Source organism: Erinaceus europaeus, chromosome 3, assembly GCF_950295315.1.
Source record: "Erinaceus europaeus chromosome 3, mEriEur2.1, whole genome shotgun sequence".
Classification (NCBI taxonomy): Eukaryota; Metazoa; Chordata; class Mammalia; order Eulipotyphla; family Erinaceidae; genus Erinaceus; species Erinaceus europaeus.
In genome coordinates this window covers 157,726,813-157,754,597 of record NC_080164.1, presented here as the reverse complement: position 1 = coordinate 157,754,597, position 27,785 = coordinate 157,726,813, and positions in this window count along the sequence as shown.

Below are 27,785 nucleotides of genomic sequence, written 5' to 3'. Positions count from 1 at the left end.
AATCTTTAGTCTGAGCCATTCTGATGGGATGATCAACTCAAATGTGTGTTAGGAAAGCCCTGGTGACTGTAACAGATGAATACTGAACATTTCAGTGTTTTCAAGGTGGGATTTCATTTCTCACTCCAGCTCTCTTCATATGGAAAACCAAAGACCCAGTCTGCACTAATTTTGCAAGCCATGTTCTAATCATGGAGTCATTCCTCTTTCACTTAGTAGAAGATAACATAAGTGGAAAAGACATATATCTTCCTTTTACTCTTTTCTTTCTTTTTAAATTAATTTTTTAGATAGAGACCAAAAAAGGCATAAATAGAACAGAACCAAAGCTATATTCAAGAGTGTGGACGCTGAACTTTGGACCTGGGTTCTACACATGACAAAACAACTGACTATCCAAGTGAACTATTTTGCTGGTGTGACATTCTTTTTTTTTTAACTTCAGGTAGAATTTAACCAAAAAATGAGGGCTTTCTTTTTCACTTTTTTTATTTGTGATTAATAAGATTGTAAGATTAGAGGGTATAGTTCCATACCATACCAACCTCCAAATTTCCCTGTCCCCATCCTTCCACCTTGCAAAGATAACCACTATGGTTCTCACAAAGTCTTAAAAAACAGTTTATTTGTTTCAGTTTTTTTTTTTTTTGCAAGTTTATGTGCATTAGTTCTCTAGATTCTACATATGAGTGAAACCATCTGGTAGCTGTCTTTCATCTATTTACTTATTTTGCTAAACATAATGACCTCCTGTTCAAAATGAGATTTCAAAATTGTACTCTTACGGCAAAGCAAATGCTAGAAATATGACATTTTATGAAAGGTGGGTTTCATTTACAAAAGGATTACTCCTCCTGGATTCAAAAGGCAATGGGCAATGAGTGATAAGCACATTAAGACAAATAAAAAAGAGAATGGGTAAGCACACACATTACAGTAAGCAGGGACTAGGGTTCAAGCCCTTGGTCCCCACCTGCAGGGGGAAAGCTTCACGAGTGGTAAAGTAGAGCTACAGGTATCTCTCTGTCTCTCTCCTTCTCTGTCTACCCAATCCTTCTCAATTTCTCTGTCTCTATCCAATAATTATTTAATTAATCCATAATAAAAAAAGAGAGGATACAGATGTGCTTTTTTATCTGGTGCTAAAAAGTACAGCTTTCAGACTTAAATATACTAGCAAATGTAAATAAGCTCTACACCATCATCACTAGTATCTTTTTTTTATTTCTTTATTACGGGATTAAGGGTTTGTACTTGGCAGTAAAATAAAATAGTTTGTACATGTATAACACACACACACACACACACACACGAATATCTTAATGAAAACATTTCTCTTTCCACTCCAATACATGAGTAGTTGAAAACCACTAGAGTGAATTAATAGAAAGTATTAGAATATGTTTTTCCAGGTGGTAATCAAAGGTCAAGGAAATTTGCTACCTGACCCAAGTTTAGCTACTATCCTCCCTACACTGACTGCAAAATGGGTTAATATCTCCCCTTGATAATTAAAGGAAGAGTCTGGGGAAGATTTATTTTGCAAAGGAACAGACAGACAATTTACAATTAAAATTTTCCTAAAGTAGATATTTTAAAACAGAGAGAGAGAGAGAGAGAAGTGAGGAATCTAGTATCAGAAATCAGTACTCCTAAAATGTAGTCGAACTGAAACAATACTCAACCCTTCTTGATCAATATTCAGGATGAAGGGAAAAGTATTACAAATGCAATTGAAAATGAACTAGCAGTAAAATGGTGTGCATTTCACATTATTTTTCTTTTGAATAAACAGTATAATTTGAGAACAATGATACAGAAGTCCTAAGATTTTTTTAAATTTTAAACTATTTTATTTTCATAGAACAGAGAGAAATTGAGATGGGAGGGGTAGATAGAGACGGAAAGAGACAGAGAGACATTTGCAGCCCTGATTTTATAAAGCTTTCCTACAGGTGGGGCCCAGGGGATTGAGCCTGGGCCCTTGTGCATGCTAATACATACACTTAACAAGGTGCACCACCACCTGGCCCCCAGAATTCCTAAGATTTTGCTGTGATCATTCATAGAATATTAATTACATGGGTTCAAACCTCTTCAATAAATATGATTTCTGCTGTTTTTTTTAAATTCTAAATTTAGAGATATAAAAGTCAGTTAAAGGAGATATATGCTATAGGAATTGAGAGTTAATATATTGCTCATTAATAGTACCTCATACCTGGGTTAAAATATTTATACATTTAAATATAACTCCTCAGTGTTCACTTCTAAGTTGATATATGAATGTGTTATTAGGATACCTTCAATATTAACACTGCTTTATATAGCTTCAGGCAGCCTGGGAAGAATATCGGAATAACTCTTCATTGTTTAAAAAGGTTGACAAGATTTAAGTCTGAATAACACTTCCTCTTTATGCTCTGTAAAATCCCCTTTCTTGAATGTGTTGAAGCTGAAGTTAATTCTAATTATGGATAGAAAAGGCCACCCATTTTCAGCAACTAGACTAGCAGGGAGATGTAGATGAACTGGATATGCTGGCAAAATCAAATAGGAAAATGCAAATGCCCTGGCAATTAGGTATTTAAGTCAAAGGGAAATATGCAAATAACCTAGTTTTCACACTGGAAACCTTTATTCAAATTCTGCTTTTCAATTTAGGAATCTGTTAAGTATTTCTTCAGTGCTTGCAATGTGAATGGGACTTTTGTTCTATAATTATATTTAGTATCACTGTTATTAAAATCTACTACATGGCACCACAATGGCAGACAGTTCATATATAGAGAGGAATACTCTAAATTCATAAAACGACTTCATTTTCTGGACATAGGACTTTTGACAAATCTTTCAGTCTTTCAAGACTTTAGTTTTTTGTTTGTTTGTTTCTGTTTTTTTTTTCTTGCTTTTGTGTTTGCCTACAAAATAAGAATAGGTGGTAAGGAGGCAGGCCAGGCTTATCAGGAGAGAATGCCCATCTGCACTGCCTTATCAATGTATAACTAGAAGTTTTTTTTTTTTTTTTTTTTTAATACTGACCATTCCCTTAAGGTCCAAGTGGTAATCAAGAACTGGAAGAAACCAACTGGAACCAACATGGTAACTGAAATGTCAAAGTGACCCTGAGCCTGATTATATCATCTGTATAATACAGTCTCCATACTGGTTGGGAGATGGCCTGTAATGCAGCTGATGCCATGACAGCTCTGAAATAAACATATATGTTCAGAAAAGAGAAGGGCCTTGAATTCAAGGAAAACAAATTTCCTAGGGAGTCCCCTACCCTAGACTCTTAATAAGTAATAATTTGCCCACTTTCCCCAGACAGACTCCTTATAGTCTGAACCCTCCAAATTCAAAATGGCATATAATTCACCCTAGAATCCATCTATACTCCTTTCTAAGTGTGTACTTTTGTTTCCTCCTTTCAATAAATCAATCAGTTACTGCCTATGATTTCTTTCTGGAATTTCTGACAGGAGCTTTAGCCTGGGTCTGAGGCACATTTTCAACCCCATCCATCCCACTGCCCCCCCCCCAAAAAAAAAAAAACATCCTGTACCATCTCTCATTAGTAAACAGAACCTCCACCCAACATCAGTGCCAATTTTACTATTGTTACACACATTTTTTCTCAAGAGAAATAAGTGAAAGTGGTATTACATTTGAAAATAACTTCAAAGTAGAAAAAACAGTTCACTGCGGTCATTAATTATTGGTTGCTAAGTCAGGCAGATTGAAGTGTTTTGCTGAGAAATGTATCCTAGATGGGATCTGAAGTTTGTCTGTATGAGGCTGATTTTAACCATAATTCAAACCTAGAGGGAACTGAAAACCCTATCTGAGTGTGGCTGGGCGGTGAGTTTAAGGTTATCTATCTACTGCCTTCTACTGCTTTTCTTGCTTGTGTTTTCTCTCTTCCTTACCAAGTAATACTGATGCGAAATTAATCTAATCCATAATTTTCCACAAACAAAAGACAAAAACTAAGAAACATACACAGAGGGTAACTGAAATAGCTCAGTTAGACATTGTGCTGCTTTGCCATGTGCTCAACCCAGACTGGAGCTCAGTCCCCACTGGACTGGAAAAAAGCTCACTTTCTTTCTGCCTCTCTTTCTTTGTCCAAAAAAGTAAAAGAAGAAATGCATGTAATGCATTATAGTTATTTTTTACAGAATATTTTATGAACCTATAGTTTGAGTAATGTAGTTAACATTTTAATTCTCATTTTCAAAGTGTTTTATAATTTATTTTTACTTTTCTCATATTTGATAGTACAGAAGAAAATTAAAAGGGAGTTGGGAGATAGAGAGAAAGAGAGATACCTACAGCACTGCTTCACCTCTCCTAAAGTTTCCTCTTTGCTGTTGAGGACTGGGGCTTGAACCTTGTACAAGGTAAGATATATACTCAACCAAGAGCACCACCACCACTACATGGTCCCTTCAATCTTTTTTTTTTTTTTTTAAAGATACTGTTTGTTTATTTTAATAAGACAGATACAGATAGAGAGACCAGAACCCTGCTTAGCTCTGGTTCATGGTAGTAGTGCTGGAGACTGAACCTGGACCTTCGTAGCCTCAGGCATGAAGGTGTTTTTGCATAACTGTTATGCTATCTCCCCAGCCCTTACATTTCAATTCTTAATCATCACTTAACCCTATTGCTAATGAAGCTTTTGTATTGCCACTTATTATCTATACATAAATATCTAATTTTCTTACTATTGTCTGTCCTATCCATTCTTATCTCTCAGGAGTTATTAACTATTTCAAACAAAAAATACCAAATTCTTAAGTTTTTCTCATATGAAGAAACTAAATTTTCTTTTGTATTATAGATTTGACTGTTGTTGGTAGGTCTGCACATTGTATACCACTCTATTATTCTGATGTTTAAAAAATAGTCAGCTTTTCAAAATATGCTGTGATAATTACAAACTCTTTTCACATTGGTATCCAAATAAGTTAAAACAAGAAAAACAATTTTGGAATATGTTAACAAAATTCTGCCTCTAATGAGGATGACAATCAAAGTATCGTTCTGCGTATAATTAGGTTGACCTAAATTCAGAATTCTACTACTGTCCAGCATAAGCTGACTTTCCGAAAGTCAATACTTGGTTAGAATTCTAGGCTTTAGAAAGGGCTACTTGGTATGGGTGGAGATTCTATTTGATAGGATAATTCCCTAGAAGAAGGAATTGTGAAATGATTTTTAAAATTTTATGTGTAAGACCTACAACAGCAATAAACTTCTCAGTCTTGTTTCCCCTTCTATTCCCAGGGACAAGCTCAGCATTCAGCAGCAAGTAAGAATTCAATAAATATATGTTAAATAATTATAGAATGGAATAACAAAATAAGTAAAATGTCTAAGTAAAATGTCTAACTCTGATTACAGTTTTATCATCAGCTATAATGTCTCAGGGCTGCCTTCTACCTTTATCTCTCTGCACTGCCTGCCATTCATTTACCAACTATCTCTTCTTGTAATTTTGTATCCTCCTAACTAACCTATCCTTTAGATCACTTTTTTTCTTTCCACCTTCCTTTTTAACATTTAGTTTTACATCTGAAGCAAATACAGATTTTATTTCCAAGAATCAACTCCAAATGGATCAAAGACATGAACATTAGACCAGAAATCATCAGATATACAGAGGAAAATATTGACAGCACACTCTTAAGAAATGTTCTTAAAGACTTGAGTCCAACAGCAAGGAAGACAAAAATGAGAATAAATCAGTGGAGTTACATCAAACTCAGAAGCTTCTTCACCAAGACAGATGGGTGACTAAGAAACTTGAAAAAAATATATATATATAGATATTACTCAGCTGTAAGAAATTATGGAGTAATCTCCTTTGCCTCATCTTGAATGGAACTTTATGTTAAGTGAGATAAGCCAGATGATGGATGAATATCAGATAAATATCAGTTCTCACTCCTGTATAGACTTATGGGAAAGCACAGGGTAAAATGTTGAGTGTGTTCTATTGCACCAAAGCCAAGGATTTGGGGATTAAGATAGAAGATGTGGGTGGGAGAAGGCAGAGAGGGCAATGGGGATCCAAGGCACAATGACAGAGAAGGACTTACGCTGGTGATGGGAATGATGTGCAGGAACCTGTTATGAAGGTGGGGATGGGGATGGCGCAGTGGCACACCTGGTTACACACACACCTTACTCTGCACAAGGACCTGGACTTTTGGTTCCCATCTGCAGGGGGAGGAGCTTCACATGTGGTGAAATAATGCTGTGGGTATTTCCCTTTTGTTCTCCTCCTCTAGCTCCCTTTTCCTACTCAATTTCTTTTGGTCTCTATTCAATAAAATAAAACTAGATAAATTTTTTAAAGGAAACTATTATGGGAAAGTAAGTAATCGTATCTGTGGTAAAAAAAAAAAAAAAAACACAAAACTATGCTGTATACCATTATCTTAGCCAGTAAAATGGTCCGGAAAAAAAAAAAAATAAGGACATCCTTGATGAATCATCTGAGAGAACCTCTATTAACATGTGTCTCACTATTCATCCCAACTATCACAGGAGTTAATGAGGGCATATGTTGATACAGAAACACTGAAGAACCATAAACATTGCTGTGTGAAAAAGTATAAACTGACCTGAGGATCTACCTCATTCATCCTACTTCCTTGTAGAGCTCCTTACTACAGAGTCAGCAGGAAAATATGCCAATACCAATAGCCTTTCATTAACATTTTTAGCTGCCAGAGTTGGAATATTTGTTTTCATGGACTCATCATGAGCAAAACACAAAGAAAGGAGAAACCAATGTCCTTCCATAGTTGCCTATTCCTTTGTATCTAGGACCACTGAAAGAACTGATGACAAAAGGAGAAAGTCCCTGAGAATGTTAGAATCCTAATGTAAGCATATTTTTATTGCACTCGCTTGTCAAACCCCAGATAGCAAATTAAAGGAGAGAGAAAAATGTGTCCCAGGGAGTCAGAAATTATGGCTAGGTAATTAAGCTTTCTGCAGCTGCTATTTGAATTTGCAGCAAATAACATCTGACACTTCAAATCTCTTTGGGTAAGACAGACTAGATAAATTTGTGTTATTTTTCAAAATAAAGTTAATAAAATTTAGTAAAACTTATGCTAGAAAGTTCACTTAGATTCTGGTAAGAATAATGATTGAGAATTCTTTTATAAAAGAGATCCTAAAATGTGTCAAGATGAAGATTTTTTTAAATAGATATTTGTTTGTTTTGTGGTCACTGAGCTTCACATCTTCAGGCTGACTTCTTCAGAAAAACACAGATATAGAAAGACACCACAAGGGTGGAGTAGACAGCATAATGGTTATGCAAAAATGACTCTCATGCCTGCAGTCCCCAAGTCCCAGGTTCAATCCCCTGTCCCACTATAAGCCAGAACTGAGCATTGCTCTGGTAAAAGATATCACAGCACCAAAGCCTCTCTAAGTGTGGTGAGGGCTGGGCTCAAACCTACATTGTGCCCATGACAAAGAAAATATACTCACCAAGCAAGTATCGTGCTGACCCACTAACTGTTTTGTAAAATGGAATTTTTAATAAATGTTATATGGGTTATTATGTCCTTAGACATAATTGGTAAGTATCATATACTTTTTAAGAACATGAAAGATCATCAAGATTTAACATCACATACATGTGTATAAAACTACACAGTGTTTCTTTATGTAAATTTCATAAATATAAATTTCATAAATATAAAATGAAGATTAATAAGCATACATACTTTTGGTCTTCATGAAACAAATCTAAAAAAATATCATCTCTCTTACATAACTTCTGAAAAAGTCAAGAAATAAGACCCCAGAAAATGAGAAAGAGAAAGAGAAGTTCAGAGAGAAAGAGAAGAACAGAGAGAGTGACAGAGGATGAGAGATAGGAGAAGAGAGAGGGAGATTACAGTACTGAAACCCTTGAGAGTAGTTGGGGTCAGACCTGGATCACACATACAGCAAAGCAATGCACTATCCAAGCAACCGTTTTGCTGGGTCTTCATAAAGTTTCAATTAGGGGCAAAAAAAAAAAAAAATAGCAATAGCCACAAGTGGAATGGTTATTTCTCATCCACTCAGTCAGATCATGGAGCAAGACACTGGAGAGAAAATTAAGTCTTTGGGACACTTAGAAAAAATGGTTTGATCCTATTGATAGAACGAGGTCAAATGTCAGAAATTAAATGCCCTGCTCCGAAAGTTTGGAATCTATACATGTTTGAGTATATGAATTAGTGACTACCTACTCACATGTTGACAAGGTAATTTAATCCATTTTCATGGAAAACAATAAGGGATTCAAGAGATAAGACATATATAGTAAGAATCACTTTTAATGGAAGTTCCTCATTAGCATTCTCAAACTCTTAACAGGTAAACAAACAAGCAAACAAACAAGTAAATAAATGTTTATGAGTTTTCCAAAAAAGCATACATTTCCATTTTACCATTTCATGGTTACAACAAGTGTTGTACTCTATGGCTTAGAGAATATGATGACTAAGCTCAGAGGACTAATGGGAGTTTATAAACCATGTCTTGAAGCTAGAACTCATTCCCAAAAGCTTGAGACCTACCTGTGACTGGCAAGGTCTCTTAATCTTTGAAACTTTTTTTTTTAATGCAGTTTGGGAATTTTTTTCATACCTCTCCTTTCCCAGCAGGCTACACTGAGACACAGAAGACAAAAAATGATCAGAAAACATTATCATGTCTGGTCCTACAAAGCAGGATACCAGGACATGGCATGAGCATCTTTCCTTCTTTTGACTGTGGTTCCTGCCCCTTACAGTCGGCTAATACTTATTATTGAAATAGCACTGTGTTAGAATCACAGATGTTCCTGCAGGAGTAAAGCCAGGTTCTATAAATTTTCTGTTCATGTTGACAGTGACAGACCAAAGAATTTTGGAAACTGTCAATGCATGTTTACTTGCTTTTTAGAATTTGGACTTAGGAGATCTTATTTATTTGTTTGTTTGTTTTCATTGTCCTTGCTGGGGTTCAGAAACTTCAAATATTTCCTGCAGAAAGAGATTAGTACCATCTTTCAGGGCAGGCCAGATAGCTCTCCTTGGAGGGTACCTGCTTTGCCATGTGCCACCCAAGTTTGATCCCAGACCCCACTGCATCAGAGGAAGCTTCAATGTTGTGGTGTCTTTCCTTCTGTCTCTCTCTAGCTGAAAAAGTCAGCCCAGAGTGGTGACTCCTTGGTGGTGACTAACTAGACAGATAGATAGATAGATAGATAGATAGATAGATAGATAGATAGATGGATGATGGATAGACAGACAGACAGACAGACAGATGGATGTCCTTCCAAGTTCCAATCCATATTGTTTTAACAGATGTTGTTTTCGCCAGGCTGGCTTCACGGGCGGGTAACAGACGACCGGGGACTCATGGCTGGGTTGTACGCAGTATCTCTTTATTCATTCAGGACGCAGCGCAATCTATACCAAACTAAGCTAAAACTAAAAACTACAAACAATCTTATCCTTATAAATATACTAGCCCAGTAGGGTGGGAACAGGATGCTACACAGAGAGGGTGGAGAGAAAAGTGACTGGTGAAAATCAGGGTGTGACAAGGAGAGGGGGCGGAGCAGGCAAGAATTCTACCACTGAACCACCAATGCCCTGGAGGGAGGGTGGTGCTTGTTAACAGAGGTTATGTAAATAGAATACAGTGTTATGTAAATAGAATGCAGGGGGGAGTAAACCAAATGAAACAGAAGGGGTTTTTAAAAGCATACCAACAAACAGATTCATTCTAAGAATGCTAAATTGCCTAGATACTAGAGTCACCCATTCCCCAACTTTTCATAGCCATCCAGCCTACTTGCTTTAAGTTATACTGACAGTATACACGCTCCGATAGGCAGTCCCAAAATGCTGCACAAGTATTTTTTTCTTTATTGGGGGAGGGTTTAATGGTTTACAGTTGACAGTAAAATACAGTAGTTTGTACATATGTAATATTTCTCACTTTTCCACATAATACTCTAAGCCTCCACCTACATCCTCCTCCACCATCATGTCCCAGTACCTGAACATTCCCCTCCACCCCAGAGTCCTTTATTTTTGGTGCAATACACCAAAGCCAATTGCACTAGTATTCTGTACCATCACAGGCAGTTTTAATATTATTATTATTATTTAGGTTTTAGTGTTTTAAATGTGAGTGACAGGCTAGAATTTGGAGAATTGTATGAGATTCTTAAACCCTCAGGATAATTCTGGACCATGGATCTGTCAAATGCCCTTTATCTAACTAGCATATGTCATCTTTATTTATAAAAGAGATCCTTAAATGTGTTGACATGAAGATTATAGAAACAACTGTCCTCTGTAAACTTATATAAATAAATGTGCTCCCCAGTGTGTGTTTACATGTGTATATGTGTGTGCCTGAGGGTGCATGTGTAAGTATGCATGTACATTCATGCTTTATTAAATAGCAGGAGCTTTCTACAATGCTCCAGTCACCAACTTTCACTTGATTCTGCCATAAGGTTATCACTTGTTCAAGAGGCAACAGGCTACATTTGGGTAAATTGTACAAGTGAAGTAAGTTAGTAGGGGATGGCAAAGGACAGAGCAGGCAACAGCTGAGATGGAAGCTGACAGATGTTCATGATCTAATGTGGCCAGAGCGTCTCTTTTGGTTGAAATAAAATTACTGATCCTTCAGGAACAGGGTTTAGATATTTGATGTCTTCAAATGCTGTTAAAAATAGCTTTTAGTGTTATATTCCAAAGCTTTCTGGTCTTTTTTCCAGCCATAACATCATCTCCCCAGACAATAACTTGGATCCACCTGTATATCAGATGTCAGGCTCAGAAAAAAACAAACAACAACAGCAACAACAAAAACACAGTATAGTCACAGGCCCTTACTACTACTCCACTACTCCTGGCAGCCTGCTCCACCCCCTCTATTTAAAAAAAATATGTGAAGCTAATCTTTCTATAAAAAAACTAGTATAGCCACAGGCCCTTTGGAATAAAACTAAAATATGCCTACTAGCTATCTACAAAACAGAGACACCCCCAACTCTTTATCTGCACTATTCCAGCCTTTAGGTTAGTCAACAATTTGTTTGGCTTTATATGTTAACTCTCAGCCACCAGGTTCCAGATGCTAGCATGATGCCAATCAGACTTTCTTGGACAAACAACCACACCAATGTGTCCTGGAGCCCCAATTCCCCAGAAACCCACCCTACTAGGGAAAGAGAGAGACAGGCTGGGAGTATAGATCGACCAGCCAATGCCCATGTTCAGCAGGCAAGCAATTACAGAAGCCAGACCTTCCAACTTCTGCATTCCATAATGATCCTGGGCTCATACTCCCAGAGGGTTAAAGAACAGGAAAGCTATCAAGGGAGGGATGGAATATAGAGTTCTGATGGTGGGAATTATGTGAAGTTGTACTTCACTTATCCTATGGTTTTTGTCAGTGTTTCATTTTTATAAATAACAATTAAAAAATAGTAAACGTAGCTAAACTTCAATCATAAATTTTGTACTTTTATAATAATTAATTTTTTTTCATTTAATCATCTGCCAAAATTGAGTGTCTACCTTGCTTTGCATGGTCTAGATGCTGTGGATAAAATACGAAACAGCATGCATTCTACTTTTGTGAAAGTGAAAATTGAGTGGGGTTTGTTGAAAATCAGTAAGCAAGAAATAACTTAGTAATAGTCATGTGCTGGTAAGATATCATGAAGAAAAAACTCATACAAAAAAGTATATAGAAATTAATGGATAGTAAGAGGAGGAAATTCTCATTGGAGATAGATAGGTAGATAGTTAAATAGAGGAGAGGGGAGAAGAAAAGGAGTCTAAGAAGAGATTTCCTGGTGGAGGGTATAGCAAGTCCAAAGGTTCTTATATACAGGAATTAACTCAGCATGCCTGGGCATCTGAAAACCACGACTGTCAGAATGGCTGGGAAGGAATGAACAGGGCTCAGAGGAAGAAGCAAAGCCAGAGATATCTTCAGAGACCAGATTTTCCTTGCCTACCATCGAACGGAATTTGGTTTTGTTTTCATTTTTCATAGTCAGGATTTTGAGCATAAACAGTTTAACTGTTTCTATGCTGGTTTTAATTCAGAGAGAGCAAGAGAGAAGGGGTAGGAAGGGGTGAGTGTAGTACTGGAGCTTCCCCAGACTCTATGTCACTTCTCATATGGTGTCAGGATTCAAAGTTGGATGATGCACCTGGCAAGGCATGTACCCAACCCAGGGACAAACTCCCTGGCCCAAAAGTTGGAGTGTAAATGAATTTATGGCATAAGGTTGAAAGTGGGAGTTTGAGCTAGGCATGACTTAATCTGATCTATGTGTTTAAAATAGAGCTCTGGTTGCTGAATGATACTTGTTGTATATAAACAGGAGTCTCATAAGGAGGTCACACCAGTGCTTAGAGAGAAGAGAGCTCTGACTCAGACCGGACTGGCAGCATCAAAGGGGCAGAGGAGTGACTGCAGGGATGTGATCCATGAGGGAAAGGGGGTGAAATTCAGCCTGACTTGGGAAGTTTGTATGAATGGCCACACTTTACTAAGATGAGAATAACAAGAGTTGCAAGCTTATATGACTGTTCTTTCTTTCTCTCTTTCTTTCTCTCTTTCTCTCCCTCTTTCTCTCTCTCTCTCTTTCTTACTTTCTTTCTGTCTTTCTTTCTTTTTTTACCAGAGCACTAATCAGCTCTGGCTTATGGTGGTGCAGGGGAAATGAACCTGGGACTTTGGGGCCTCAGGCATGAGAATATCTTTGCATAATCATTATGCTGTCTACCTCTGACCACATGACTGTTAATGAAGCAACAAATATAAAATGTGTTCAGTATCTATGGGACTATCCAGTCTTAATAAGATGGGAGGGTATATATTTAGCATAAGACAACTGAAACTTGACATTGATCTATTTTTTTAGTCCTCCATAAACCCAGTTTCTACCCTACAGACAAGTGAAGAGCTCTGGCATATGACTCACTTATTTGTGAAATCTTTCCCTCAGTACACACAGATGGTGTTTGCAGAGACAGTAATAGGGGACACTGCTGGAGAAGCAGGGATCCTCCAAGTCATATCTAAGTTTCTCACCTACAGGGAAGAATGAGAACATGCTTGTGTTCATAGCCCTGTGAATCAAAGCCAAATCACAAGCCTTTTACCGTTCTTTTCTCTGGTCTAACATTTAGTATGCTTTTGTTGCTTCCCCCCTCTTCTGTATATAGTTTTGTGTATCTGTTGCCATAGCAACAAGATAATCTTGGCTCTGAAGAACTAGTTTAGACAAAACTGAGATGTAAATCAATGCCATCAGCAGTATGGCTCTTTTTACCTTGTTTCATGGAATACAGTTAATATTGAGACATCACATCTTTTCTGACATGTACAGACACAGAACCTAGTTTTTCTAGTGCAGGGGGTAGCATACTTTTAGGTAAAGGGAAAAATGATAAATATTTTAAACTGTGGGGGTCATAAAATCTTAATCATACAATACTACTCAATTTGATCTTGGAGCTTTGAGATCTAATGGGATCCTTCCTCAAACTTTCTAAGATAGTAATAAAATTATATTCAGCCTGTCATCCACTACAGAATGCCTGGGCACTATCTCACTCAGACTTATGAATTGGAATTTCCAGAGTAATCAAATTGTAATCAGGTCCATGAAGGATGAAAGATGCCCACACAAATAGGAGACAAACTGTTGAGGCAAATCGAAGCTCCACAGATACTTCCCTAAGCAGAGTTCTGCAAATGACAACACATTTCCCACTTTCTTCAACCAATCTCCAACTACTCTTAAGTAAGGTAGCACATGAACAGCTTTAATAGTGTTTTTTTTTTTTTTTGCCAACATTTTAAGGCCAGGATAATTTAACTTGAAAATATGGCTTGCTAGCTCCATTTACAAATCATAGAATCTGGCAACACTGGGAGCTCACTCTTGTTTAGCAGAAATCTGCCTAAGTTGAGTAAGGAGGATGTGATTTGGAGAAAGCTCATAGTTTTAGATTTATGGCAGACTTTTTATAGCCCTCACCATTTCTTATATAGTCTCACTTGACCTGTTTCTTTTTTCCATTGTTGTTGCTGCTCTTGTTATTATTGCTGGATAGGACCAAGAGAAATTGATAGAGAAGAGGAAGACAGAGAGGGGGAGAGAAAGATAGACACCTGCAGACCTGCTTCACCATTTGTGAAGTGACCCCCCCTCCAAAGGTGGGGTGCTGGGGCCTTGACTAGGATCCTTGTACATCAGTCTTTGCACTCCACACTTTGTGCACTTAACCTGATGTGCTTCCACCTGTCCCTGCCAGCTGCCATTTAAAAAAAAAAATTATTTATTTATTTATTCCCTTTTGTTGTTTTTTATTATTGTAGTTATTATTGTTGGCATCATTGTTGGATAGGATGGAGAGAGGAGGGAAAGACAGAGAGGGGGTGAGAAAAATAGACACCTGCAGACCTGCTTCTCCGTCTGTGAAGCGACTCCCCAGCAGGTGGGAGGAGGGGGCTTGACCCAGGATTCCTACACTGGCCCTTGAGCTTTGCGCCACCTACGCTTAACCCACTGCGCTACCACCCAACTCCCCAGCTGCCATTTTTTAAATAGAGTGTGATGAGAGGGAAAGGAGAGACCCCTGCAATAGTTATATTTCCATGAAACATCCTCCCTACATGTATGGGACTAAGGGATTGAACCCAGGTCTTTGCACATGATAAAGCGGGCAATTCACCAGGTAAGCCAATAACTGGCACCAATAAAGACACTCTCTTATTTTGTCAACCATGAGTTATCACTGGCTAATTTTTCCATCTTTCTTATAAACGCATAAGCAACAGGCAAAGTACATGCACAGGTTTGAAATGCCTCTAGAATGCAAAAGAGAAACAGTTTTTAGATTTCTTGTACTACTTTTCAGTTTTCCTCTCTCTGAGGAGTGGCAGAGGAGCCCAGAACACTAAGTGGCAAGTCAAATGTATCTTTATCCACTGCTGAAGTATTTCAGTGGGGAAAAAGGATCAAGTTGCTACCTTGGCATAACAAATTAACATCTGTTCTGGCACCGGTTATTTAAAGGGTGAGTGCATTCTCCTCCCTTGTGTTTCTAACTGGAATGCTTTTGGAGCAAGCATGGGAGAAGTGATGATGACAGAGTGAAATAAGAATCATTGCATCTCTGGCTTGCCAAAGCAGGCACTGCTTTTCACCCTTTGCTGAGAGTTGAAAGTAAACTCTTAACCCAGCTGACATTTCCCTTCCCTCTGTGCCCTGACACTTTCTCAGCTATCTCCTCTGAGCCCCTGGTGAGAGAGGCTAGAGAGTATAGAGATAAGTGGAGAGACCACTAAGAAAGGAGACAAATTTTTTAAAAAGAAGTTTCTACCAGAAATGTGATGCTAAAAATGTAAGTATCTCTTAGAAAGTAACAGGAAAGATTAATATTTTGTTGTTAGAGGAAATATTTATATTTATGAATAATGTTTCCAGTTTTTAAATGCCAGAAAACTATTGCTACAGGTTGTGGTATCACTCATTAGGTTTGAGGTCACACAAATGTCAGTGTAATTGTCACCTGCTTAACTATCAAACTGAATTTTCTGTGTCTGACTTGTTACCTCAAAAAAATGGAAAGAACAGCATTTTATTTTTTTTATTAAATTATTATAAGGATTAAATGCAAGTGGGGGATGTACTACTTGGCTAGATATTTTGTAAACAAAAGATATTTCTTCTGAGATTTTTAATATGTGAAATGTGGGTTATAATGTCATCTAACTAGAGATATTATGCAAATTTAATTATATCATACAAAGTATCTTATAAATGTTGACTCATTTATAAATACCACTTGTGGTTACTAAATATTTATACTATAACAATTACTGTTCATAACAGTAATAGTCTCAGACATTTGGGGAAAAGATCACTGTGAGGTTGTTACTAGCTATGTTTCAAATTACATTCCAAATTATACCATAAAAGTCACCCAACATATGACCTTGCTTATTAGGATTTCTTGACATGATATGATATCGATCACTGGAAGGAACACAGGCTTTGGGGCAAGGAAGACCTGAGTCTGTTTCCAACTCCAATAGTATATGGCTGGGTGACATCAACTTGTCATCTCCAAGCTTGACTTTGTCATAACTTAACAACAGTGACCACTTCCATCATAGAAAAAAGGCCAACAATTTTTATGGTGATTCATTGAGATAAATATGCCTTTTATGTGAAAGCTCAGTATCTACCTTGGGTTCTCAATACTGCTTCAGTTTTAGAATTTTTTTTTGGTGAATTTTTTAAATTGATTTATTTATTAAAAGGAAACACTGTCAAAACCATAGGATAAGAAGGGTACAACTCCACACAATTCACACCACCAGAACTCCATATCCCATCCCCTCCCTTGACAGCTTTCCTATTCTTTAACCCTTTGGGAGTATGGACCCAAAGACATTGTGGGATGCAGAAGGTGGAAGGTCTGGCTTCGGTAATCGCTTTCCCGCTGAACATGGGCATTGACAGATCGATCCATACTCCCAGCCTGTCTCTCTCTTTCCCTAGTGGGGCAGGGTTCTAGGAAATCAGAGCTCTAGGACATATTGGTGGGGTTGTCTGTACACAATAGTCTTCAGTGAGTCAGTATAAAGTTGATAATGAAAGTGTTTATATAGACTTAGATACCCTCCTCACCTACTTTATTAAACTTCCCTCACTCACTCCAAAGCTAACTTTATCAAAGCAAGAACTGCAAAAGCTGAATAAGGGCAAGAGACTGGCATACTTCAACGATGACTCTTTAGTCACTATCAGGCCACCCCAACAGCTGGGGCCCTATTCGAAGAGTCTTGAGATTCCCAAACAGAGTTGATGGGCTACAGAATGTGAGCTCAGATCTACAGGGATGCAGAGGTCACATAGGCTCCTAAGCTGTATATGGGCTCCAGAACACATCAAATCGATGGGGTTTACAGTCACAATATTTATACCCCTTTCCTATATTTGGGAGCTACTCTCTTCCCTGATGCAGCTTTCTGGTCCTTTTTCTAGCCATGATATCATCTCCTCAGACAATAACTTGGATCCACATGCATATCAGATTTCAGGCTCAGGGAAAAATAAAAACTAGTTTTGGAATATTTTTAAGGAAGAGACTCTATAGGGAGTACTCTTATCTTCTAGCAAAATGTTCCTTCCTGAGGGCAATCTTCCTTTCAGAAAACATTTAGAAATACATAAAGTCATTTTTTTTTTATTGTCTCTACTGGGTGGGGAAGGAGTAGCAAGAAGAAACAGTTCTATTGGTATTGAGTAGATAGAAGTCAGAGATGCCTCTGAACATCCTGCAAATGTACAGGACAGATCACCACACACACAAAAAATTCAAATAGTCCAGTCAAAATGCCATTAGTACTGACATTAAGAAACTTTGATGTGATGCATTGTGTGGAACTATGTGAAAGCTTGGTAGAGCTTAGGAGAGCTCTCCCATCCTTGGATGGAGGTCTGAAAAGACACCCTACTTGTTAGCCTCTCTCCTTACAGAGATGAGCCAAGAGGGAAAAGTCTCCCAGACTCAATTTCTCCTTGTTAGTCTCTCAAGCTCACAGAAAGCCTACAGGCCCCTCACACTTAGTTTCCCCTGCTAGCAGCAGGCCAAATGGTTGCCTGATTTAGGGTTCACTCAAAATTCACACATCCACTTCACCTTTTGATCATAAAGGAAAACATACTCTGTCATACATCCCTAACACCAGACAGTGAAAAGCCCCCAAATTCTATTTCCTTGTGCCCTTTGATATCTGATTCACATCAAGTTTTGTTTTTCTTTTCTCTACCTCACCTTACTGGTTTAACCCCTATGCTTCTCTCAAATGCCTTTGGATAATTAACCTGCCTGCATCATGGAGAATAATTGTTTTGACCTTTATGTATCGAATCAATTCTTGTCATACCAGCCCCCTACCATAGGGGCAAGCTGACCTTTAAGAAACCTGTAATTTCTGACATATGTTAAAAATGTTCTTTGTTTAACTCTCTATATAAACCTGTCCCTATCTCCAAATAAATGAGTGTTCATACCAGAGTACTCCCTGAGTCCTCCTTTCTGAATCATGTGGTCCCTGAGAGCCAGTGAGGAAGGATCAGTGACTTACCCCCTGGCTGGATCCACTCCACGAGAGTGCCAGCAACATTGCACTTCCTTAGACTTTAGTTAGACTTTGAGTGAGAAACTTAAAATGGAAACCTAGCAGCAGTTCTAAAACTGGTCTTAGAAATTGTTATCATAGAGGACATGATTCTCAGGAATACTGAAATTATTTTCTTTCTTTTTTTTTTCAATTTAAAATTAGAGCCACTATTTTATTTAAAGTGTTTATTTTACCAGAGCACTGTTCAATTTTGGGTTATGGTGGTGTGGGGACTGAACCTGGGACTTCAGAGCCACCTGAGGTATGAAAGTTCTTTACAAGGGAGTCGGGCTGTAGTGCAGCGGGCTAAATGCAGGTGGCGCAAAGCACAAGGACCAGCATTAGGATCCTGGTTCAAACCCCGGCTCCCCACCTGCAGGGGAGTCGCTTCACAGGTGGTGAAGCAGGTCTGCAGGTGTCTATCTTTCTCTCTTCCTCTCTGTCTTCCCCTCCCTCTCTCCATTTCTCTCTGTCCTATCCAACAACAACAACAACAATAATAATAATAACTACAACAATAAAACAACAAGGGCAACAAAAGGGAATAAATAAATAAAATAAATATTTAAAAAAGATTTTAAAAAAATCTTAAAAAAAAGAAAGTTCTTTACATAACTATTATGTTATGTCCCCCATCTGAAGTTATTTTCTTATACCCAAATGGGTACTTTACACCCCTCTACAATTATGAATTCCAATAATGATGATGATGATGTCTCCATCATAGTGCTTGGTGACATCACTATGAATCTACTGCTCCTGGTGGCCACTTTTCATTTTCCTTTTTATTGGATAGGACAGAGAGAAATTGAGAATGTAGGGGAGATAACGAGGGAGAGAGACAGAGAGACACTTCTAGTCCTCCTTCACCACTTGTGAAGTGATCCCTCTCTGCAGGTTGATTATTTTTAATCCTTCCTATGTAAGAAGTATATTACATTCCATTTGTCATTGGTATTCTTAGGTTTACTGAGTCTGTCATAATAGACCTAATATTTGCTAAAGCAAGGATGAAGGATGGACTCTGATCAGAGGTTTTAGATGCCAGTCATCTAGAACTTTAGTGCTTTAATACTTGACTTTTGAGTCCCAATTATACCAAGGTATCTAGTGACCTTTTAAAAATCAAGTGATGGGAGCCAGGTGTTGGTGCACCCAGCTGAGCTCACCTTACCCTGCTCAAGGACCTGGGTTTGAATCCCCACTTCCCCACCTGCAGGGGAGATGCTTCACAAACAGTGATGCAGGTTTGTAGGTGTCTATTTTTCTCTCTCCCTGTTTATCTTCCCCTCTCCTCTCAATTTATCTATGTTCTATCAAAACAAAATAGAAATAAAGGAGAAAAAGAAAAGGAAAAACCAACCACCTGGAGCAGAAGATTCATAGTATTGACACCAAGCCCCAGTCATTTTAAACTCTTGGTCTCCACCTGCAGGATGGAGTCTTCCCAAGAGGTGTCTAATGCTCTCTGTATCCCCCATCCCTCTCAACAATCTGTCTCTATTCAATAAATAAGTAAAATATTAAAAAACAAGTGAATTTAGAAACATTCCCTGGTGAAAACTAACTTCATAAATCTTAGAATAAAGCTTGATTAAACCCTTACATCCATCTCTGGCTATCAAGTCTTATCCATTAAGTTGGTCCCTTGGGCGAAGCATACTTCACTTCTGCCTTAACCCACCACACCTCCCAAAAAGAAGTGTTTTGCTCCTAAGATATCTGTAGTGCCATGCTTTATACATTTCTATATGGAATTAATCAGACTAAGTCTTTAGTTATTCCTCTCACCAATGCCTACGTTATCCATTGACCTTCACTAAATCCTTGGGAGAGTACTCAGGTTTTGGCTTGACCTACTGAAGCAAATATTCACGTCTTACTATCAGCAGGGTGTTCATACACATCAGGAAGACATAAATCCATCTTTATCTTATAAATACTTTTAAGTTGTCTGTCACTCCTAAGGGAAAGGAGGGTGAGGTGTGGATCAGTCAAGACGAAGGAGTCAATTATATAGTGAAGAGTAGAACTAGTCTTTTCTAGTGGCAGATTTAATAAAGTATATATAGATCATGCATACCTACAACTTCTATTACATTATAATAGAATGTTACTTCAACTAAAACTATAGCAGTGAAATAAAAATAAATTCTGTGCATTATTCAGGAAACATACATGGCTATCAAAAGAAAACTGTATCTGGACCACTTTTTAAAGTACTAATATATAAAGCTTTTGTGAAGTATTATTTTTTCTGTAAAGAAAAATTCAGAGGGAAGAACAGGCATAATCTGTAATCCTCACTCATAGGCCAGACATATTAAAATAAAGTTTATGGGTCTGTGAATTTCTATTAAAGTGTACTATAAAGAGGCATCAATCTTTCTTTAGGATTATTGTCAAGTTGTAACATCCTGGAAGGTATAAGCTTAAAATATGTGAAACTCCAGCTACATAGTTATTACCTTAAAAAAAATAAAGTTCTGTATATGAGTATTCACCAATTTTTTTTCAGCAGCAATAAACCAGGTCAGAAGGTTGATGAGATACATATAATCAGCCATTCAGATGCTGGTAATGGAGGTTTTATAATTGTTTTGAAGTGAAATCCATCATAATTATGTTTTCTGAAAGTAAATAAAAGATACCTTCAATTATAGGTTTCGTATAGGCTAAAGAGTAATGTTATTTTTATTTTATATGTTGAGTCTCCTGCACACTCTAATTACTGGTGACTCTGGAAGGAAGAATATGCATGCACATTACATCCCTCTTTCAAATTACTTTCATGTAAAATCAAATTAAAAAAATGTTTTAATTAGGGAGACCTATGGAATGCTCTTGAAAACTCACATCTGCTGGGAAATTTTTACATCATTATAAATATAATAATGTTATAAAATAAATTTTCATAAACAAAGTATAGTCTTCAATTCTAGGTTTTATAAGTGGCCCAAAGCATAATTCTCCCCCACCCTTCCAAAAGCAAGTAAGAATTAAACTGAAAAGCTTAACCTTAGATATCATTAATTAGCTGACACTGTATCACATGAAGAATAATATACTCAGAATTGAAGATAAAAGAAAGGGTAATGAAACAATACTAATGAATGCTTGTCAGGCTGCGCCACAGAGAAGAGAGAGAGGAGGTCCAGAGCAAGTGGGGTACACAAATCTTTATTATTGGATCAGGAGGGGGTGGCTCAGGCCATGTGGAGTCAGCCGGAAATGGCCGTCCCCACTACCTCACCACCGGACAAAGAGCAAGAGAGAGAGAGAGAGAACACCGAGAGAGAGAACCCAGAGGGGGGGGATGTGGGAGAGCTTTTATTGGGCAACAACCAGGGGTGACGTGTGGGGACAGGATTGGTTGAAAGGGGCACTGCTAGGTTTTCGCGGGGCGTGGTAAAACCTGGGGGTGGAGACTGCATCAGAATAATTCCTCAGCATCAAATGCCAACAAAAAGAATTAAAATATCATGATGTTAATTTGAATTACTTTTAAAATAGCTATTTCTAAATATGTTTTAGTCACTTCTACCATTTAGAAAGGTTAAGACCTATTATTGCATTAAATTTATGAGTCAGTCATTTTTTTAGCTATTTTTATTATAACAAAATAATAGTTAGATGTGTGTTTCATCAATACTAAAATAAGTAGTTTCTTTTAAATACAAAGATGGGATTAGATATATTTTAAATTATCTTTATTTATTTATTGGAGACAGAAGTCAAGAACAAGGAGGTGATATATATATAGAGAAACAGAGAGACACCTGCAGCACTGCTTCACCACTCACAGGTGAAGGCTCGAACAGGTGAGGGCTCGAACCCAGGTCCTTGCACATTGTAACACATGCACTTAGCCAGATGTGCCACCATTCAGCCCCTGATGGATTTATAATTTTAATTAAACTTATCAATCAATGGATAGTTTCAAAATCCACCCCCCCAAACAGCTTACATCTTGTATGTTTATACATGTACATATACAAAGTTCAAGACTTGTCTTTTCCTCTCTTGGTATCTCTAGTATTATTTCAAGTTAATTTATTTGATGATTCAGGCTGTTAAATCACCTATGTGTTATTTTAAGCGAATGGGGATTAGAACCATTTGTGTATACTTTCTTTAAGCTTAATTTCCTTTAACTTTCAACTGTTCTCATTGTCCTCATTATCAAAAAGTCACACACATTCTCATACTTTTCTAGTGGCTAATTTCATTTGCTTCTTCACCTTCTTTTTATATTTTATTTGATAGGACAGAGAGAAATTAAGAGGGGAAGGGTTAAATGGAGGTGGGAGAGAGAAAGATAGACATCTTCAGACCTGCTTCACTGCTCCTGATGCACCTCCCCTGCAGGTGGGGAGCAAGGGCTTGAACTTGAGTACTTGAGCATGCCAATTTGTGCACTCAACCCACTGTGCCACTGTCCAGCCCATCCACTTCTTTACACAGTTAAGCAGCTGTTTTAGCTGCTTTGGCAGAAAGAGAAAAGACATTATTTTCACAGATAACATAACAAAGAGGATTTGGGGAAAGTTTCAAGTACTCAGCTTAAATGTGTCTGGTTATATTACAAATTGATGGAAGTTCATGCATTTTGTAAAATTTATAATGCTAGAAGGAAGTAAGGGAACACACACACACACACACACACACAGTTCCAGCACCCAGAGATAATAATCATCGACATTTAGAATATTTAGTTCTAGCACAATAAGTCCAATTTGATTTTTGACTGCTCTTGTGTATATGATTTGTTTCTATCTCAACCCATGTGGTCGCTTACCAGATGGAGAAACCCCACTAATTATCTATGTTTCCTCCAGTGTCAAATTTACCATTTGGCAACCCATTATAACTTTCCTGTCCTGCTACAGTGTACTGCTCCATGTCTCTGCAACTGTGTTACTTTTATTAGCTCACTTTTAACCATTCACAGTCCATATTGGTTAGTCAAAGAGAGGCAGAGATCATTAGAAAACAGCAACTGGACTCTATATACCTTTCAATTACTGGTTTTGATCTATTTATACAACACAATGATTCAGGAAACTGGCCATGAGATGTACATAAGTGATGCATCATGACATTATACAATTCACTGACGTGAGTGAAAATACTACTAGAGTACCTACTGTATCCCACTTCCTTCTTCTGGCAATAGAATTAGGTCTAGACAACTGTAGGTTTGACACCCTGCAGTCACAAATTAAAGAATGGTGATGGGACTGAAAGTAGAGGTTGGAGTAGAGTTTTCAGTTTCCACTTCTGCCTCCACAAACACACTGATTTGTTATACTGGTTGTCACTGAACAACAAAAATTTTCAGGAATGGCCCTGCAATGATCACAGCAGTGAGGAGCAGGTGAGTAGACAGATGAGTAGCCTTAGGCATAGACTCCAAAGCTCCAAAGAGTAGCATCCTGACATGTTTCCTAAGAGGCACAAATGAACTGACTCAATATTTCCTTCATGAAACAGCAGCAGCAGCAGTGAGAAGAGGTGTTGTATACATTACACTTATCATGAATGCCTCTATTCTGTACTCTGGAGTACAAAATTTATTTGACATTCATAATTGTCCAAAACACTCCATAAGTGAGAAATAGTGAATTGTCTAAGAGAACACAAGCTTGTAAGCCCACATATCTATCTACTGGAGAAGCTTAACTACAGCACATGAGAGAAAACAACTCGCCTGCCTGGGTTTAAAGCAGAATTACTCACAATAATAAAAAATGGAAACAAATTGTCTATTTACAGTTTGGGTAGACAAAATGTGGCATAAAATAAAGAATGGAATATTCTTTAGCCTCAAAAAGAAAAATGCCAGTAGCTTTGTAATAATTTTGAATCCAGTATGAAATCTCTAACTTTTTATCTTTTCAGGATTAGTTTGGATAAATACAGTCTCTTGAGATTCTATATGATGTTGGGATGAATTTCTCTACTTCTATAAAATTGTTACTGGGTATTTTAAGGAGACTGCATTAAATTGTGGATAGTCCAATTAATCTTCATTTTAAGCTTGAGAAAATACAAGAGAAAATAGAGATATAAATAATTAGTAAGTTGAAAATATTAAAATAATACTAACTAAAAATCCAATAAAATGAAAAAATACCACTATAGTTAAGCAAAACTTACCTGCCCAATACAAAGAAAATAATAGTAGATATACATAAATATCTACATCAATGAGTAAAAGATAAAAAAAAATCTGTAGAAAAATAAGCACTTAAAATGAGGTCAAGTATATTACAGTATATCTTAACCATTGCATTTTCATAGGAAAACAAATCCCCAAATAACTTGGTTATAATAATAATAGCTAACTATTGTTATTTTAAACTATTTCTAAGACCACAAGGAACCCTCCCCATTCTCTTTAGATCCTTATTTCTCCTAGTTCTGGAACCTCTAGGACTATGCCCATATATCTTTTTATTTTTTTATAATTTTTATTTATAAAATGAAAATACTGACAAGACAATAGGATAAGAGGGGTACAATTCCAGATAATTCCCACTATCAGAAGTCTGTATGCCATACTCTCCCCTGATAGCTTTCCTATTCTTTAACCCTCTGGGAGTATGGACCCTAGGTCATTATGTGTCAGAAGGTGGAAGGTCTGGCTTCTGTAACTGCTTCCCTGCTGTACATGGGCATTGGCAAGTCAATCCATACTCCCAGCCTCTCTCTTACCCTAGTGGGGCAGGGCTCTGGGGAAGCGGGGCTCCAGGACACATTGGTGGGGTTGTCTGCCCTGGGATGTCCGGTTGTCATCATGGTACCATATGGAACCTAGTGGCTGAAAAAGAGTTAAGATATAAAGCAGATCAAATTATTGACTAATCATGAATCTGAAGACTGAAATATTGCAGATGAAGATCTGTGGTCTCCGTTTTGGAAAAAGCTAGTAGGTCTCTTTTGGGTATATTCCAAGGGGCCCATGACTTAACTAGTTTTTGCCTGAGCCTGATATCTGACATGCAGGTGGACCCAAGTTATTGACAGGGGAGATGATGTCATGGCTGGAAAAGGGGCTAGAAAGGTGGATAAGGGAAGAAAGTATTGATGTTTCTTCTCTCTGATCTCTTACCATCATACTGCCTCTAAATGAGAGAGAATTATGTTAAAAAAATAGTATGTTAGAATATAAGCATGGCTGATGAAGGAAAGAAAATTGAATAATGCTGGATCATTTCTCTGAGGTCTTGATTTTCCAACTCTTTTTCACAATGTACTCACCTCATTGTTTAATTTATAATCTACTGCTTGAGACAACCACCTGAGAATTAACTCCCATTCCTTTTTTTCTGGTCTACATGCAATCTACTAGGTTTACTGGCACTGCTACCAAATTACATACCAAAATCATAGTGTCTTTCCAGATCAACTTAACATATCTTTTCTCAGTACACCCAAATTTCCCCGTTTATCTCTACTTTCTGGCTTTATAATCCATTAATAATCCTTAGGCAAAGTGACCTTTTTTGAAATGCAAATCAAATTACTTCATAAAGTTACTGCAATGACTTTCCATTACTCTTACAATAAAACCTAAAAAGACACTATAACCTCAAGAGCTTTTCCTATTTCTCCAACCAAATCTAGAAATCTCTTACCCCTCATAGCTTTTTCATCACACTGACCTTCTGTATGGTTTTCAGAGACTTCAGGATCATTCACATTGTAAAGTATTTTTGCATAGATTGTTTGCTTTGTCTGGTCCATGATCTTTGTTGTACTGATGACTGTCTACCTTCAGAAGCCAATTTGAAAGTCATCACTTCAAAAAGGTGTGTTTTAACCATGCTTCCTAAAGGCACTCCACCCCACCCACTCACTTTTATAAAATCATATGTTCTATTTTTTGTAGTGATAACATTAGGGTATATCTTTATATAGATACACTGGCTTCTTTTACATCCCCTTCACTAAAATGTAACAATTTAGATAGAGTTCTTGTATCTTCTTATTTTCTGGTAAGTTCTTAGGGCTGGGAACAGGGTTTTGCACATATCAAACACTTAGAAACATTTATTATTGGCAAATAAACAATGCAGGTATAAATTTTTTGCCAATTCACAAGAATCTAGGTTAGTTTAGACAAACTGCAAAAATTTAGATGTGGGGGGGTGGGTGGTGGCGCACCTGGTTGAGCGCACGTGTCACAGTGCACAAGGACCCAGGTTCGAGCCCCCGGATCCCCCCTACAGGGGGAAAGCTTCACGAGTGGTGAGGCAGAGCTGCAGGTGTCTGTCTCTTTCCTTCTCTATCCCCCCCATCAGTTTCTGGCTGTTTCTATTCAATAAATAAAAAAAAAATAGATGTAGCAATGGCTAGCATGTACCTGTTATTTTGTGATAGATACAGCTGAGTTTTATTTTTCATTTTTTAATTTATTATCTTTATTAATTTATTGAAGAGAGACATCTAGGAATCAAGAAGTGAGTAGGTGATAGAGAGGGAAAGAGATAGCGAGACATCTACAGCACTGCTTCACCACTTGCGAAGCTTTTCCCCTGCAGGTGGGAACTAGGGTCTCAAACCTGGGTCTTTGTGCATAGCAACATGTGTGCTCAACCAGGTGTGCCACCAGCCCCTTTTGTTGAGTTGTTTTTATAGAGATAAGGGCATACCTAAACTTTTGGCTTTTCAGGATGGAGATGTTATAGGAGCAAAAAAGGAACAATACTATCAAAAACATTTGGTCTAAACCCTGGTGCAAGTGAAAGTTAGCTTTATTACTGTTATTATACTAACTTTAACATAACAGGTTTAATATAGTTGAAGAGTTTATCTCTATAGGTCTAATTTCATCTCCTGAATTTTCTCCTATCATTATTTTATGTTTTTTAGTTCATTTTTTTGTTTATATTGCTTATTTATTTTGGGTAGAGACAGAGATTGAGAGGGAAAGGGGAGATTTGATGCAAGAGAGACAGAGAGACACCAGCAGCACTGTTTCACCATCCAAAAAGCTTCCCCCGCAGCTGGGGGCTGGGGTCCTAAACCTGGGTTCTTGCACAGTGTAATTAATGCATGTGCTCTACGATGTGCACCACCACCCAACCCCTATTAAGTTTAACTTACTGTCTATAATAGCATTAGAACATTCAAACCTTGCCCAGATGATTTTTCCCTCCATTTTACAAATGTCCATATTGAACTTAATACTGAATAGAATATTCCAATAACCTCACATTTAAAGATTTAGTTCCATCGGCTCTATTCTTACCTTTAGGCTCCTGATTATTAAACTATTTGTATCTCAATGATTTTCAGTCAAGTTGCTGACTGATATCATCCTGACCTCCCTGGGCAGAAGATTTAACCAATGTCTCCTGGATCCTCACCTCCCGGGAGCTCTATCCCACTAAGGAAAGGTGGAAACAGGCTGAGGATGTGGACAGATCTGCCCATGTCCATGATTAGCAGTGGGGAGCAGGGGGTGAGGGGTAATTGCAGAGGCCAGACCTTCCATCTTCTGCACCCCATGAGAAATCTTGGTCCGT